We start from the raw sequence: 19,403 nt of genomic DNA on the forward strand, positions 1-19,403 counted from the left end.
CATGCTAGGTTTCTAAGTTGATTTTTACTGATTTTTAAAGACACTTTTATAGAAAAGGTTTTCACAGGTACAGGTGTCTACATTTGTCCAACTCAAATAATATAATTTTAATGAATTTTCTAGAATTTCTTGAATATCAGTGAAACATTACAACACAGGAGAATTTAATCATTGACCAATAAAAGAGAAATGCAAAACTAAAGCTTCTTTTCAGCAAATAAGTGGACCAATTTTCAATAAAGAACTCAAATGAAAAATTAATTTATGTCATTAAAAAAGACCTACAGTGTAGAGTCAAAGCTTAAAATGTTGGAAATAAATTTTCTTCTTTTGTGCCAACCTTTAAAGAAATACTCATGAACTCTTCCAGAACACAAAAGCTTCAGCAACTAGCATTCTTATATACTTTCATTTTCCAAAGTAATATGTATACGAAGGAGAATTTCTTTAAATATTGTCCATAAATAGAAATCAAATAAACCAATATGAAACTAGCTTGTATGTTTTTTTACCATTATTTTTTTAATTTATTTTAAACAAAGATGTGAAAAATAAAGAGTAGGTTGTATGTTTTATGCCTAGGATTTCCTACCCTGATTTTCTGAAAGAAGCAGAAATCACTATTCTCTTGATATTTCACAAATTTCCCTTGCTCTTCAGAAAATTTAGAAAAAAAGAAGGCAATTTTAAGTGGAGGGATGTTTTCAGGGCAGTAACAAATCTGTGATCAGCATCTGGGTAAGAAGCAAAATGCCTTCTGTTAAGTGGAAAGAAAATAGTAAACCATAACATTCTACAAAACTGGGAACCAAGTATTAAACTTCCTGAATTAAACTGCTTTTCTTTCTCATTCCAAGCTAACAGAAATATCATAATGTGCCCAACTCCTCCAAAGTCAAGGGTGAAAAACAAAATGAGCACACCTAAAAGTTGGGCAACAACTGAGTATCTTAAGCTTGATCTGGAGGATAACAAGTTTGGGAGCTTTCTGAACTAAATGTAACTGGAAATATACTATTTGTATATGCTAACAAGTAAAACAGAAAGAAAATTCTAATGTGTCTTCTTAGGTAAAAAATCAGAAATTTACAATCTAAAGGAATGCTTGAAACTTTGATGTTCAGAGGATTTTGGTGCTCCAAATACCTGTTGTATTTGCCCTCATAGAAAGAATTTCAATTAGCAAGGCACACCACAGAAGTCTGATTATTTTTTTCACATTAAGTATGATATTGTGTTTGCTGGAAGTAAGTGGTGTTGACACTGTTAGTACTAAGCCTTTTGGAGTTTACCCCAAACTGTATCATGAGAAGTCAAACCATCTCATCCTTAGAGCTGTGCTTGCCTTTAATAGTACAATTCTTCATTAAAAAGCGAAGCACAAATTAGACCAGTATGAATAGAAATTAGTAAAAACTAGAAGTGAAATTAGCAGCAATTTTAGAAGTTGTTGAACATTGCATTATCTTTATCATTTCCTCTAATTACCTTAATTAATTGTACTATTGTGACTTTTTAAAGCATTCTTACAAATTAAAATGATCAACAAGGCCATTTCCAACGATTTTTTTTGAGAGAACGTTTTTATCTTATAGGGATTATCCATATTTTAATATCTCTTTTTCTTTTGAGTTAAATTACAGTTGACTCGAACAATGCAGGGGTTAGGGATGCTGACCCTCCACACAGTTGAAAATGCATGAATAACTTACAGGCAATCCTCCCTATACGTAGTTCCTTCATATCTGTGGTTATACATCTGAGATTCAACCAACTGTGAATTTTGTAGAACTGTAGTATTTACTTAAAAAAAAAATCCATGTATAAGTGAACCCACAGAGTTCAAACCCGTATTGTTCAAGGCTCAACTGTACTTCAAATTTTTTGAAAATATGAAATACAGCTCCTGTGTGAAATAAACATTTTCATTTTGAGGTACTCATAGGGTATCCTCATTCATCTATGATACCATACACTTGTCTTAATTTCCTCTAATTACCTCTGATGTCAGAGGCAGCAATATGTTTAGAAGTAGCATTGTTTACTTCTTTCTTTTATACTATTTAATTTCCAGATCCACAAAAAGGTATTTTAAGATTATCTCTGTGGAAATACTTGCTTTTCATCTATTTTAAAATGTAAGTCCAACTTAAGTATGATTTGGATAAGCAGTTATTTTGAGGTAAAACTTTTACTAAGAAAAATGTATAGTATCATAGATTAATGAGGATATCCTATGAGTAATTAAAAATAAAAATATTCACTTCGAATGGGATCTGTTTCATTTTTTAAAAAACTCTTAAGTAATTGATCTCATAAGACAAATATGTTAAAAGTGACAATCCCTGAAAATAGTACTTTTAATACTGTAAAATAATCTCATTTACATAAGAACACTTTTTAAAAATTCTATGCATACAATTAATAACAATGCATAACCACAATGTATTCAGTAACAATGGATAAAGTAACAAACCAATGCAGATAAAAATGTTATGCTAAACTCATTATCCATGGTTTTGACACACTTCGTGTATTAGAATAATTATCTGAATAATGTCAATTATCAAAACACCTCATGACCAGCACCTTAAAAACTAGTCATTTCCAGCATATGTATAATGCTCATATATGTAGTTTGTCTTAAACATACCATTAATAATTTTTGTGTTATTTTTTCCTAGAGATTTTTGTCTTTTATTCAAAAATCACTATGACAATTATCTGTTTAAAACTATTAAATTTTCATTTAATTTCTGATGTAGCTTTGATGCAGGAAAATATATGTTTTAAACAACAAAAAATATATTTTAAAAAGGTCAAATCTTAAAACAATCTATGTAGTATAAGTCTAAAAATTAAAATAGCAGCAAATATTATAAATGAACACCTACTATGTTCCAAGCACAAAGCTAGATTCTTACATATACTTTCTTTAATATTAATAATATTCCTTTACGGTATAAGTTATCTATTATGTATGTGAAAATTTAGACTCTGAAAAGTCGGTAACTTGTCAAAAGTCACAGAGTTAATACAATATCAGTCTAGAATTTGAACTTGAACCTTGTTTTGTCTGCAGAAAAGAAAATAAAGGAAGGGTAAGTGAACAGCTAGATGAATCAACGGATCAATAAGTAAGTCAGCAGCTTTCATTTACTGAGTGCTAAGTATGTAAGATATCATTCCATCATCAATACAATTTTGTAAAATGTTTTATTTCCATGTTACAAATGAGGAAATTAAGGCTAAAGATAATGCAAAACATACATCACTGCTTTCTAGGTGAAACAGCCATAACTGGAAGGTCTAGAATTTGAACCAATATTTGACTATCCAGGATTCCCCATTTAAAAGCACTCACCATTTCCACTATCACATACCATTTCCTCTTCAAACAACAATTTCAAATATTAATAAAATCAGAACAAAGTTGAATGTAACCTGAAAATGCAATTTAAATTATTCAAGAACAATCTGAAGATTCAGGTATAAGAAAACATAATAGTCCTGAAATTACAAATATTATTAATCTAGTATTGATCTGTAAAAAAAGTATGATATATTATTTAAATGCTGAAAAAAATTAAAGAAACAACAATAACAATGAAAGAACAATGGAGAAAACAAGCTTGTTTTTATTTTTTCCTCATTATTTTCAACATGGGATTTTTTTTTGTTTGTTTCCTAACAAACCATGTATCTATTTAGATCTTAGCCAGTGATTTATAGCTCCTTAGGTTACATGAAATATTTTTAAAAAGAAGCATGGGAACTCCTCTATTTTTTGGCTATGCCATCAAATAAAACAATGCCTTACATATTTGACTAAAATTTCAAAGCTGCCAAATTTTGTTTCTTCTGTTAGCGGCTGTATCAACTACATACATTCAACACTCAAAAGGAGTCATCTTGAAAAGTATTGTGTGTCTCATGATTCAATTATGGATCATTTTGTTGCAGATTTAGAAACACTAGTTTCCAAAGTCTGAATTAGGGATACCTATATAGAGAGGAAATTATTGGCTTCCCAAAAATCTGCAAAAATTCTGCAGATCAAGTCTATCCATGATACACTTCTTAAAAAGCAGATGGGATTTTAGGCTCTCTCCAAAGTATTTTTTATAGATAACTGTTATGTTGAGTTTATATAACTGTTCACACAAAATAAATAGTTGCTGCTTCCTTAACCCCCTTCATTCGAAGAGTCCCTTTCCCCTCCTAAAACAAAACAAAACAAAACCAAAACCCAAGAATTTTCAGTTCCTACTGCTACCATCATAGGAATACCGAGCTATAGAATTTCTTAGACTTTCTGCTTTCAAGGTAACAATCTGGTTTCATCTGTCATTATGACTTTAGTCCAGCTCTTGATTACAGGGATTTAGGACTTGTTATGAGATCTTGTATTGTGGTAAAAATCCAATTTTTATTGCTATTTATTGAAGTGCAGTATACATATAACACAATTTTCTTCTTTTCAATGTTCAGTTTGATGAATACTGATATGTGTTTACAGTAACAACCACTTCAATGGAGACACAGAGCATGTCCATCACCCTAAAAAGTTCCCTGTTCCCCCCTGTAATCAATCCTCATCCCAATTCCACACCCAGTCCCTGGCCACTACAATCACATTTCTCTTCCTAGAATTGTGCTTATTACAGAAAATCATACAGATGGCATCATATACTATATAGTCTTCTCTGCTTTCTCTCACTTAATGTAATGCTTTGAAGATTTATATATGTTGTTACATATATACTTATGATTTATTCTTTTTATTAATGAGTAGTGTTCTATTTGTTTATCCATTTACCAACGGATGGACATCTGGGTTATTTCCAATTTTGGGCTATAGGAATAAAGCTGCTAGAAACATTTGCAAACAGGTTTTTGTATGAACACGTTTTCATTTCTCTTGAGTAAATACCTAGGCGTGAGCTGAGTCATATGATAAATATATATTTAAAAGAAACTTCTCTATTGTTTTCCAAAGTAGCTACAATATTTTGCATTCCCACCAACAATGCATGAGGGTTTACATTTCTTTACATCCTCATCAGCCCTCTGTCTTGTGTGATTTTTCATTTTAGCCATTCTAGTAACCATATAGTAGCATCTTATTGTGGTTTTTGTTTGTATTTTTCCTAATGACTAATGATTTCAAGCAAATTTCAGTGCTTATTTGCCATTGATATATATTTTGGGGAGGTCTCACTTTGAGTCTATTTCTTTTTTTTTTTTTTTTTGCGGTACGCGGGCCTCTCACTGTCGTGGCCTCTCCCGTTGCGGAGCACAGGCTCCAGACGGGCAGGCTCAGCGGCCATGGCTCAGGGGCCCAGCCGCTCCGCGGCATGTGGGATCTTCCCGGACCAGGGCACGAACCTGTGTCCCCTGCATCGGCAGGCGGACTCTCAACCACTGCGCCACCAGGGAAGCCCGGCAGGCGGATTCTTAACCACTGTGCCACCAGGGAAGTCCCGAGTCTATTTCTTTCAATTACTGACATTTCTAACAACTACCATGTTTGGTAAATTGTCTTTGTGTAGGGGTTTGAGGATTCTCTCGGGAAAATGCATTTTAAAAAAACCAGGAACTCATGGATTATAAGTCTGACTTCATAGTGTGACCTTATTAAACAGAAAATAATTTTCGTTGACATTTCTGAGTCACTGGTGCACTGATGGCACTACCTGGACACCTGCCTGGTGTTAAATACAACAGTAGGAATTGAAAGAGCTCTTCTTTGTACTTTTGCATGGAATATAAGATACTGAGGACTCCAGCACATCAGTGGCTATGTCCACTGGTATTCACCTAGAGAGTTGGGAGCTGTCATGATTCAGAGAGGGCACAGCGTCTAGCATCACGAGCAGAAATAAAACTACTGCCTGGTAAGCACTGCAGATATTTGTCGGGGAGAGCCAGTACAGGAAAGGAGTGAGGAAATGGTGGGCCTATATAGTGGTCTACAAAACTGCTACTTAATGCTTGCAGTGCCTCATAAAGACCCCAGGAAAGACATGCTAGGGTACTTCATGGATAACTGGAGGTGCTGGTGTTCCCTGGTTTTACTTCTGCTGATTAAAATATGTGTCTAGATTAATCTCCTGGGGCTGCCATAACAAAGTGTTGTACCAAACAGGTACCTTAAACATCAGAAATACTCCACAGTTTTAGAAGGAAGAAGTCCAAAATCAAGGTATTCAAGGGTTAGTTCATTCCAAAGGCTGTGAGGGAAAGTCTCTTCCATGCCTCTTCCCTAGCTTCTGGTAACCTCAAGTATTCCTCGGCTTGGAGACAAGGTTCTCTGTGTGTCTTCGCATCATCTTCTCTCTGTGCATGCGTGTCACTATGTCTAAATTTTTTTGAAAGGACACGGTTATATTGGATTAAGACCCACCCTACCGACCTCTTCCTAACTTGATCATCTGCAAAGACATTATTTCCAAACAAGATCACATTTACAGTACTGGGGGTTAGGACTTTAACATCTTTTGGGGATCAATTCAGCCTATTACATCGTCAACCTATTAACTGTATACTTTTAGGTTTCTGTTTTTCGCTTTTAAAATTAAAAAAATAAAGTGTCTTAAAATTATAGGAGGCAATAAAAATCTCCTCAAAGTGCTGAGAAAAAATATCCATCAATCTTGAATTATTTTTTCCAGCTTTATTGAAATATAATTGACATATAACATGTGCAAGTTTAAGGTATACAGTGTGATGATCTGATACTTATATATTGTAAAATAATTACCACTATAGCATTAGCTAACATCTCTATCATATCACAGAATTATCATTTCTTTTTGTTGTTCAAACATTGCAGTTCTATTTTTTAAAAATAAAGCTGCATATTTTATTTTTCATTTGTAACATTTAATAATTCATGACTAACTTTTGGATTTACGGAGAGCCTAGCTTAGAACAATTATTCTGAGAACTCATTTTGTAGTGTCTTCATGATAAGCTTTGATTAAAGGAAATTAACTGTCATCTTAATGTTTACTGAGGAATCTGAAGTAGAAAGTAGTCACAGAAAAGAACACTCCTTTTAATATACAGCATTTTTAATCAAAATTACCAAGAATTAATCTAATTTCTACTACTCCAATTTCCCAAAAATGAAGGAAAGCATTTTTCACAGAAGATGATCTCCTATGATCTCTTCATCTACAACCCCCTCATTTATCACTCATGACATTTTCATGTATAGTGAATCTGTTTGTATTTTTCCACCAACTATGGTGACACAGCACAAGCTCAAATCACTTCTCTTGAAGCCTTATGTGTATTCTCAGGAGGTGAACGATATTAGCCTGGGAGTCAAATATTGCTGTTGTCTTTTGTATGTAAATTTCTTAAAGGAATGCGAAGCGATCTTTAATTTCAAAGGGTTGCTATAAAATGAACAAATATATGAATATTTTTTATTTGTTGCTAGTTTTTTTCTTTATACTATTCTAAAAAAGAAGTAAATGCTTAACATGCTATTTTCCCACTTTCAATCATTTCAGAGGAGTGAAATGTCAACTCTAAGTTTAGGGGAACTGTAAAAACCTAGAATACCTTTATTTTTATATATTCTGAGCATTTCTGGATGTATCAGTTATCCCTAAGGTATTATAAATCTCAGGCATACTTCCTATGTTCCAAACGTAGCATACATACATGAGAAAACTTCATCCTCTTAACCAGTGAATAGCGGAGAACTGATTTCTGCATTTGTAGCCTACTTTTTATCACTCCTCCCATGCATTATCCAAAGTTCCCTTGCTCTTTCAGAAGTCCGGCTTTCTCAATCATCCCTGAAGCAAGAAAATTTCCATTTGACTCAAATTTATCAAGGATCTCTTGGTCAAACTCCATTATTCTTGTATTCCTAAATAATAATAACGGCCAATATTCTTGAGGATTTGGATATGCCAGAGACTTATATTTTTTACATATTGTTTAATTTTATTTATCTTATATATATTTTTAAAGTTCTAACATCTTCAAAACAATCCAGATGAGGAAAATGAGGCTCCAAGAATAACTAGCTTGTCCAAATCATATAGTGAGAAAGTAGAGGATGTGGGATTTGAACCCAGACATTAATCTTAAGAACCTGTTTGATCACTAAACTCGACCACCTTCAAGGAGCCTTGTGTCTGTATAATATCTAATGGCATATTGACATTCATGACTAAAGTCTAGTAAGGCTAGAGAAATGAAGTTAGTGCTGAAAGAGAAACTGCTTTAAGCCAACCCCTACTGAAGTCTGAGTCAGAGGAAAACCTACAAAGTATCTAGCTGTAGCAAATCGAGAAGTTGAGGCTAACAGAGAACAAGTTACTTGCCTTGCTGGACATCGCAATAAATCTGAGTCAAACTTTGTATTTTTCACTCCAGGGCTTTGTCCTCTACCTTACACTCATGTGTTTGATGATCTCTCGTCTCAAAAGTAGCACATATTAAAAGATAAGGCTGAGCCTTAATCTTTTTATCCCCAAATGTTAACTTATTGCTGGACTTAGCTTGTTGCTGACAGGCTGAAATCTGAACTGAATTAAAGACACTATGTATACTGTTTGTGCTTTCTTCTAAGAGGTGGTGTCTTTTGACTTAGTTTCTTTAGTCACTGAGGTGAACATTATTCTAATTGGTATTAACTTCAGTAACTATGAACTCTCCCAAGTGACCAAAACGTGCAAAAGCATTAAGTACCACCTGTTCAAGTCATTTATCTATTATATATTGATCCCTAGTACCCTGTGTTTCCAAGGTCTCATGCCATTTGAATTGAAAATATCGTAAATAATTTTATAAATTCACAAGAATCTAACCAAAGGTAAGAGAAAGATCTGTAAACAGATTATTTAGATTATAGTTATCAAGAATCAGTTAAATTTTAATACTGCTATATCTACACAAAATTCATAAAATTAGATTTCTAACCTTTACAATACATGCTACTGTATTTTCTACAGCAGCCAGTAAGATGTGTATACATTAATGTCCTGACAAATATTAGCTGTAATTCCTCCTATTTCATGTTACTTACATTTTACACCTTGTTTCTAAATATATTTTGTTGAATTTGAAATCCATTGCCATAAAGCAATAGGTTTATTTTATTTTTATAATAACAAACTAATTATATCACCATCATTCATGTAGGTTTTCTTTCCTCTCCTTAGAAAGCTGTGATCTGCCAAAATTTTAAAGACTGAGGTTTTAATAGAACCCCTCTAACAACTATTTCATAGCTAGTTACTGTTTCAATGTATACATCGTGATAACAGTTGGAGTATAAGAGGTCAAGAATGTGGCTTTTATAAGCAACACATATTTCTGTGCAGATGGTCTGCAAAGCAAAGATGATTTTTAAGAGAGAGAAAATATCCTAATAATTTATCTATTTAATTATGTTATATTTGAAATGATATATTTGGAGAGTAAAAGGAGATGTTTATTTTAAAAATGAAGTACCCATACCCTCCCTCCATGCATACAAACTAGAAGAAAATTAAATACAGTTTACCCTTAAACAACACAGGCTTGAACTGTGCAGGTCCATTTATATGTGGAATTTTTTCAATAAATGTACAGTTGGCCTTCTGTATCTGCATGTTTCACATCCATGGATTCAAACAACTGCAGATTGAATTTCAACCTGCAGTAGGTTGAATTCATGGGTGCAGACCCTGTGGAAGAGGGTGGACAGTTATACACCATTTTATATGAGGGAATTTAGAATCCATAGATGTTGATATCCACGGAGGCCCTTGTAACCAATCCCATGTATACCAAGGGACAACTGTACTAAATTCTAGTAGTTATTACAAAGATGACACAAGTATAAAGATGTGTGAGAGAAAATATAAGCTGAAATAAATAGTGAAGGCTGTAAAGGGAGAACAAGTATTAAAAGAGTAAGAAAATATGGGTTGGCAGAACAACAAGTAATAAAACAGGTGCTTGACACAAGTAGAGAAAGACAGAAATAAACTCTCTGTGCTCAGACCAAGATGCATGCTATGAAGAAAAAGAGGAAGTCCAATGTAAAGTCCAAAGTTTCAAACACAGACACAGGAGGTACTTATATTACTAATTCAAAATGACACATGAGGATGGTAGTACTTCAACTTTATCAACCTGAAATTGGAATACAGATGAAATTGAATGGTGAGAGACAGGAGGTAGGGAGGGTGTGAAGGATGCTGACAAAATGACTTGGGCCTGGTGTGATCAGGCACTGGTTAAGGCTTAGGCACTGAGACCAAAAAAGCAATACTTTCAAAGGCTTTGTTCAGAGACATATTTAAAGGTATCATTATATACTGAAGAACCTCCCAGGTTATCACAAGTAACACAGGTGTCAAAAGCTGACCTTTGACAGATAAGAAATTCATAAATGAAACAAACTGTCCAATATTGCTGATTTTACATTTGATATGTTCAAACTGTACCAACATTTACTAAGGATTATTGAAAAAAAAAATCCTGCAACAGAAATATTAACAAGGACACTTAAAATTAGCTGTAACGGGAGTTGTTCTGGTCCAAGATGATGGTGTGGAAAGACACTGAACTCACCTCTTCCCATGGACATACCAAACCTACACCTACATGCAGAGCAATTCCTCCTGAAGAAGAACTGAGGGCTGATTGAAGAGCTTCTGCACAATAAATATTAGAGGGACCAAACAGAGACAGGTTGGAGAGATGAAGACACGGTACTGTTGGGAACTTCACCTCCGATACACTGACCTGCAGTAGGGCGAGATATCACTGAGGGGCCCATGTGTAGAGTTACCTGCCAGGGGCACAGTGAAAAAACAGCAGTTTCAAGGGCACCTAAACTACATGCGAAGGAAACACATTTACTAATCCTAGAGCATCTGCAAAATAGGTGGGGAACTGCTGTAACTCTCTGTAGGATCAGAGGGACCAGAGAGTATGAGTTTTGCATTGCCTCTCTACCTTGATAATGTGGGCAGGAACACAATCCAGCACTCTAGCTAGGCCATCAAGGGTGCCCCAGTGTACCCCAGACCCCTGGCCCAGACCAGCTATAGCCAGCTCCCCAAGGTGGGCCTGACACAGCACATCTTGGGACCCCTCTGGCGTGCACCTACTCCAGTTCCAGCCAACCCACCAGGGCATCCCCAGCAAGGCATACTATAGGATCCACTGGCCCACACGCACTCCAGCTCTGTCTACCTGGAGTCCATACAGGGGACTCTCCTACACAAAGCAATGCCTTCAAGACTGGGAGAGGTAGCTGTTTCACCTAATTTATAGAAACAAACACAGAAAGTCAAACAGAATGTAGAGACAGGAATATGTTCCAAATGGAAGAACAAGATTAAAACCCAGGCAAAAAACTCTAATGAAATAAGTAATTTAACTGATAAAGAGTTCAAAATAATATTCATAAAAATACTCACTAAACTTGGGAGAAGGATGGAGGAACACAGTGAAAACTTCAACTAAGAGAGCTTCCCTGGTGGCAAGGCGGTTGAGAGTGCGCCTGCCGATGCAGGGGACACGGGTTCGTGCCCTGGTCCGGGAAGATCTCACATGCCGTGGAGCGGCTGGGCCCGTGAGCCACGGCTGCTAAGCCTGCACATCCAGAGCCTGTGCTCCGCAACAGGAGAGGCCACAACGGTGAGAGGCCCACATACCACAAAAAAAAAAAAAAAAAAAAAACCAACTTCAATTAAGAATAAAAAATATAAGAAAGAACCATTTACAGCTGAAGAATACAATAACTTTGATGAAAAATACACTAGAGGGAATCAGCAGCAGATTAGAAGATACAGAAGAATGGATTAGCAATCTGGAAGACAGAATAGTAGAAATCACCCAATTTAGAACAGCAAAAAGAAAAAAAACCTAAGAATAAAAATTATACGGTCATCTCATTAGATGCAGAAAAAGCATTTGACAAAGTTCAATGACCATTTATGAAAAAAACTCAACAAAGTGGGTATAGAGGGAACGTACTTCCACATAATAAAGACTATATGTGACAAACTCACAGCTAACATGATATTCAATGGTGAAAATCTGAAAGCTGTTACTCTAAGATCAGGAAAAAGACATGGATGTCCATACTTACCACTTTTATTGAATACAGTCCTAGCCACATCAATCAGACAAGAAATGGAAATAAAAGGCATCCAAAATAGAAAGGAGAAGTACAGCTGTCACTATTTGCAGTGAAATGATACTATATACAGAAAACCCAAAAAACTATTAGAATGAATAAATATATTCATTAAAGTCACAGGACATAATTAACATAAAGATATCTGCTGCATTTCCGTACACTAATGACAAACTATCAGAAAGAGAAAGTAAGAAAACAATCCAATTTACAGTTGTAACAAAATGAATAAATTACCTAAGAATAAATTTAACCAAAGAGGTGAAAGAACTGTACTCTGAAAACTTTAATACACTGATGAAAGAAATTGGAAACAACACAAATAAATAAAAGGATATACTGTGCTCATGCATTAGAAGAATTAACACTGTTAAAATGTCCATACATTGTTGATTACAAAGCAATCTACAGATTCAAATCAATCCCTATCAAAATTCCAATGGTATTTTTCATAGATCTAGGACAAATAATCTTAAAATTTGTATGGAACTACAAAAGACCCTGAATGGCAAAGGCAATCTTAAGTAAGAACAAAGCTGGAGATATCACACTCCCTGATTTTAAACTATACTGCTAAGGTATAGTAATCAAAACAGTTTGTACTGGCACAAAAAAAGACACACAGATCAATGGAATGGAAGAGAGAGGCCAGAAATGAACCTACACTTATATGATCAGGTAATCTATGACACAGGAGGCAAGAATATACAATGGGAAAATACAGCTTTTTAAATAAGTAGTGTTGGGAAAACTGGACAGCTACACACAAAAGAATTAAACTAGATGACATTCTTATACCATATACAAAATCAAACTCAAAATGTGTTGAAAATTACCTGAAACCATAAAACTCCTAGAAGAAAACATAGGCAGTAAGCTTTTTGACACTGGTCTTAGCAACACTTTTTTGCATATGTATCCTCAGGCAAAGACAACAAAAGCAAAAATAAATAAATGAGACTATATTAAATCAAGAAAGCTTTTGCACAACGAAGGAAATCATCAACAAAACTAAAGGCAACATACTGAATGGGACAAGATATTTGTAAATGATATGTCTGATAAGGGGTTATAATATCCAAAATATACAAAGAATATACAACTCAATATCAAAAAACAAACAATCCAGTTTAAAAATAGGCAGAGTACCTGAATAGACACTTTTCCAAAGAAAACACACATATGATCAACAGGCATTTGAAAAGATGCTCAACATCACTAGAGTCATAAGGGAAACGCTAATAAAAAATACCATGATATCACCTCATACTGTCAGAATGGTGACCATCAAAAAGACAAGAAATAAAAAATGTTGGAGAGGATGTGCAGAAAAGAGAACCTTCATGCACTGTTGGTGTGAATATAAATTGATGCAGCCACTATGAAAAACAGTATGGAATTTCCTCAAAAAATTAAAAATTGAACTACTATATGATACAGAAATCTCACTACTGGGTATTTATCCAAAGAACATGAAAACACCAAGTCCAGTAGATATATGCACCCCAATGTTCACTGCAGCATTATTTACAATAGCTAACATATGGAAGCACCCTAACTGTCCAAGATGAATGTGAAAAGAATAAGGGGCATATAAACACAATGGAATATTACTCAACCATTAAAAATTAAAATCTTGCCATTGGTAACAACATGAATGAACACAGAGGGTATTAAGCTAAGTGAAATAAGTCAGACAGAGAAAGCCAAATACCATATGATCTCACTTATATGTGGAATCTAAAAAAACAAATGAACAAACATAGAAAAACAGAAACAGATTCATAGATACAGAGAACAAATGGCTGGTTGCCAGAACGGAGAAGGGTGAGAGGATGGAATAAATAGGTGAAAGGGGTTAACAGGTACAAACTTACAGTTATAAAATAAATAAGTCACAGGGATGTAATGTACAGCATAGGGAACATAGTCAATAATATTTTACTATCTTTGTATAATGACATCATGGTGATCATTTCATAATTTATAAAAATATCAAATCACTATGTTGTACACCTGAAACTAAAATAATATTTAAGTCAATTAATAGTTCAATTTTAAAAGTATTAAAAATTTATCTATAATGGATATATACATTCCCAATATTATTTAGAACAAATACTTATATCGATCAGACCTAATTACATGATGTTCTATATTAAAGCTTGGGCAACTAAGTTAAAATGGCAAATGGTGGACAAATAAAGAGATGATATAATTAGATCATAATTTAATATTACATTTATATGATTTATTGAATGAGATATGAAGGGAGAGTATTGTTCAAGAAACAGTGATATGAAGAATGCATTATTAGCTTAATAATATAAAGAAATACGAATTTTGGCAAGGATCATGTAGCATATAGAGTAATATTGGATCATATGTAGCAGAATACAATATCCTGTATTTTAGGAGGAAAAAAGATATTAAGAAACTTTTTTACAGTGTATAATGTTAGACAATGGGTAAAGTTATAGTCAAATGATTATAAATAGTCTCAAATACTACACATGCTATATTAAATATATAGAAAGTCCTAAATCAGTAGAGTTATAAAGATACGTCTTACTCACTAAGATTTATTTAAAAATTGAAGAAGCCTTCAGAGTGCCAACATTCTAATTACAAGAATGAAGTAAGACACAATTAAAAGTGGAGTTTGAATAAATGGAGCAAAAAGTCCAGCTCAGAAAAAAACTGCCCTGATAACACTCCAGATTTATCTTGGCATGGATGCTTGGTGTTAATTGGGTTAGCTTCATGGGCAGTCACAAAGGGCCCTGGGCTTAGTAAAGGCCCTGCACCTGTTAAATTTTCTGCTGTTGCTGTCTAGATATTCTTCATATTTTTAAACAAAGGGCTCCATATTGTCATGTAGCAGGTCCTGTGCATTAAGATCATTATAATGAAAACAGAAATCTTTAAATAAAGTAAACAGTAATGGTAAACAAAGCAACATAGGGCTTCCCTGGTGGTGCAGTGGTTGAGAGTCCGCCTGCCGATGCAGGGGACAAGGGTTCGTGCCCTGGTCCGGGAAGATCCCACATGCGTGGAGCGGCTGGGCCCGTGAGCCATAGCCGCTGAGCCTGCGTGTCCGGAGCCTGTGCTCTGTAACGGGAGCAATTTGAAAAGAAAAGTGAGGAAATAGAAGGGATTTGCTGATTAATCAATGGACCACATGGTGCTGTGTGTTCCTGGACATGATGACTGCCTGTCACTTCTCATTGCCACAATGTGGATTACTGTAAGAGTGTAATAAGCCAAGAGTGTAAGAAGCTCCATTTCCACACATATCCTGCCTACCACAATTACTTAATAACAAAAATTCCCACAGGTGGTAAAGTAGTATAGTTAACAAGCAAAGGAGAACTCTGACCTATAATTTTGAAAGTTAGAAGGGACTTAGCTAAGGGACTAGTGCTATTAATTCATTATCTGCCATTATGAATCTTTTCTTTTATACCCATAGTTACAAGATGAAGGACAAAAACAATGGATGTTTATTTTATTTTGTGATTTAGTTTAAAGCATAAAATACTCCTACCTCAACCCCCCACAATGATATACCAGCCCAGCATTGTTCCTCAAACTCAAAAGAATCTAATTACTTATTTCCATTTTAGCAATGGACCACAAAAAGGCTAATCTATTTTACAATATCTTATAAGGTAAAAAACACCATTTAGTTACATAACCCCAGATAAAATTAAATTGAGCATTAACACACCTTATCTCAATCCAGCTTGAAGTTAAAAAATGAGCCATCTTTAGAAGACATTTCTTTGTAAACATATTTCACAAAGTTTTGGTTATTCCCATGTTTGGTTATTCCCATGTTTCCCATATTGTTCCAGAGCCAGAGCCCAACAAATACATGGACAAAAGCAAATCACATGGTGACGCAGACCAAACTCTTTACTCTTCAAATTCTAATCACTATAATCCTCTTACCCCTTAAATAGAGTTTTCAGGAACTTGCATGACAGAGAGAGACCAAAGTATTAGAATCACACTTTCTAAGTCTGTTTAATTTTTAATGGATTCAACTATTTTTAGTAAAAAAATAAAGTTATTTTAGAAATTCTGTAGTGATAACCTTTTGACAATTTTCTTTTATCTTAAGAAATCAATTATTTATTTCAAGGATGAATGAACAAAAAACATATCAACTAAGCAATCAACCTGTGATCAGTAACATCATGGCAGAAATACTACCAAATAAACTGTCCACATGAAACATTGTCACCAATATCAGAATTTATATTAAACATTCTTAGTCATACTTCTACAACTTCTCATATGTTAATCCAATTCTTCATCCACAGTCCCTCTGATATCTCTATGAATTTTGTAGGTTGCCTTCAAATTTTATTTTGGTATTGGCATTATTCATAATGTTAACACAGCTCCAGCAAAGCTGAAATGGGAGCAGAGAAGTGTGAGAAACAAATCTTCCCTAAAAGTATTCAGACTTATCTTCAACCTGATCTTTGAAAACCTGCAAGCCTAGGAGAGTTACAATTTTTTGATATCTAGTTTTTTTTTTGGCTGTACATTATAAAATAGTTTAATATTCAGTGGGATTTATTGACATACTAGTTATTATAAGTTGTATTTGAGAAGCAAGATCACTTTATTGAATTAACCAATTTCTAGAAATGTCCATGATATATAGGGGTCTTTTAGTTACGTAATGCAATAGTTCATGGAAAAACAGAGGAGAAAAGAAACTTCATTAAGGTTAACAAACATATTAGGATGTAATGAAATGTCAGCCTGATCTATAATACAAAACCAAGAGAAAGCAGCCTTTTACATTTGATTTATAAACATATCCAACATCATAAGATTTCAAATCATATTAGAAATAATTTTTATAATATTGTAAGTTAAAAATATACTGGGCATAACAAATTAAGTCTCAACAGATTTTAAAAGGTGTATATCATATAAAATATCTTCTCTCACCACAACAGAACAAAGTTAGAAATCAATAACACAAGGAAAACTGGAAAATTCACAAATTTGTGAAAATTAAACAACAGACTCTTAAACAACCAATGGCTCAAAGAAGAAATCACAGGGAAGTTAGAAACTACTTAGAGACTAATGAAATTGAAAACATAACCTACCAAAACATAGGACACAATGAAAGCAGTGCTAAAGGGGATATCTATAGCTATAAATGCTCACATTAAAAAGAAAGAAATAATTAACAAACTACCTTTACAACTTAAGGAACTAGAAAAAGAAGCTAAACTGAAAGCTAGCTGAAAGGAGGAAATAATGAAGATCAGAGCTCAGATAAACAAAACAGAGAATAGAAAACAATAGAGACAATCAATAAAACCAAAAGTTTTTTTAAAAAGATCAATAAAATTGATAAAACTTTAGCTAGACTAAGGAAAAAAAATAGAAGACTCAAATTACTGAAATCAGAAATGAGAATGGGGACATAACTGCCCATTCTTCAGAAAATAAAAATAATAAGAGTGTACTAAGAATAATTGTATGCCAACAAATCAGATAACCTACATGAAATGGACAAGTCCTAGAAATACAAAACCTACAAAGACTAAATCATGAAGAAATAGAAACTCTGAGTAGATCTATAACTAGTAACTAGACTAAATCAGTAATCAAAATTCTACCAACAAAGGAAAGCCCTGGATCTGATGGTTTCACTGGTAAATTCTACCAACATTTAAAGAGGAACTAATAACAATGCTTCTCAAACTTTTCAATAAAAGTGGAGAGGAGAGAACATTTCCTAACTCATTCTGTGAGACCAGCATTACTAAGATACAAAAGCCAGACACACTATGAGCAAAGAAAACTATAGACCAATATCCCTTACTAGCACTGATGCATATATCCTCAACAAAATACAGTGAAATGAATTTAGCAGCAAATTAAAATGATCAAGTGGGGTTTACTCTTGAAATTTAAGGATGTTTCAACATACAAAAACTGTTCAATGTAATAGAACACATTAACAGAATGAAGGAAAAAAACAATCATCTCAACTGGTGCAGAAAATATATTAGTCAAAAGTCAATATCCTTTAGTGATAAAAATCACTCAGAAAACTAAGAATAGAAGACAACTACCTCAATATAATAAAAGCCATATATAAAAATTCACAGCAAATGTCATACTCAATGATGAAAGAATAAAAGCTGTTCCTCCAAGATCAGGAACAGGGCAAGGATACCTACTGCCACCATTTCTAGTCAACGAAATTAAATAGCCAGAGCAATTAGGCAAGAAAAAGAAGTAAAACCTATCCAATCAGAAAGGAAGTAAAAATTATCTCTTTTGTAGATTATGTGATTGTACTCACAGAAAATCCTAAAGATCTACACAAAAAATTGTTATAACTAAAACTGATTCAGCAAAGTCAATACACAAAAATCCATTATATTCTATACACTAACAATGAACATTCTGAAAAGGCAATTATAAGAACAATTCCATCTTAAATAGCATCAAAAAGAATAAATAAAATACTTAGGGAATTAACCAAAGAAGTAAAAGACTTGTACAATGAAAACTACAAAACAGTAAATAAATCAAAGAATTTTAGAAAGAATTTAAAGATATAAAGATATAAATAGAAAGAAAAAGAAATTAGAGACTTAAATAAATGGAAAGACATCCTATGTTCAATGTAAATACTACCCAAAGCAGTCTACAGATTCAGTTCAATCCCTATCAAAAACTCAATGAAACATTTTGCAGAAGTAGAGATCTATTCTAAAATTCATATGGAGTCTCAAAAGGACTTTGAATAAACAAAATAACATTAATAAAGAACAAAACCAAGTGGCATACTTCCTGACTTCAAAATTTACCACAAAGCTCCCATGTGGTACTAGCTAAAGACAGACATATCAACAAAAGGAAAAGAATTAACAGCCCAGAAATAAGCTTTTTCAAATGATTTTTCACAAAGAGGCCATTCAATAGAAGGACAGTCTTTACAACTAACAGTGCTGGGCAAATTGGATATCCACATGGAAAAGAATAAAGTTGAATGCTTACCTAATACCTTATATAAAAATTAACTCAAAATGGATCACAGACGTAAAAAAAGACCTAAAACTATAAAACTCTTGGAAAATATGGAACAAAAGCTTCGTAACATTGGATTTGCAAACATTTCTTAGATATGACACCAAAAGTAACAGGCAACAAAAGAAAAACTAGCAGACTGGACCTCATGAAAATTAATTTT

This window comes from Tursiops truncatus, chromosome 4 (assembly GCF_011762595.2).
Source record: "Tursiops truncatus isolate mTurTru1 chromosome 4, mTurTru1.mat.Y, whole genome shotgun sequence".
NCBI classification, from domain to species: Eukaryota; Metazoa; Chordata; class Mammalia; order Artiodactyla; family Delphinidae; genus Tursiops; species Tursiops truncatus.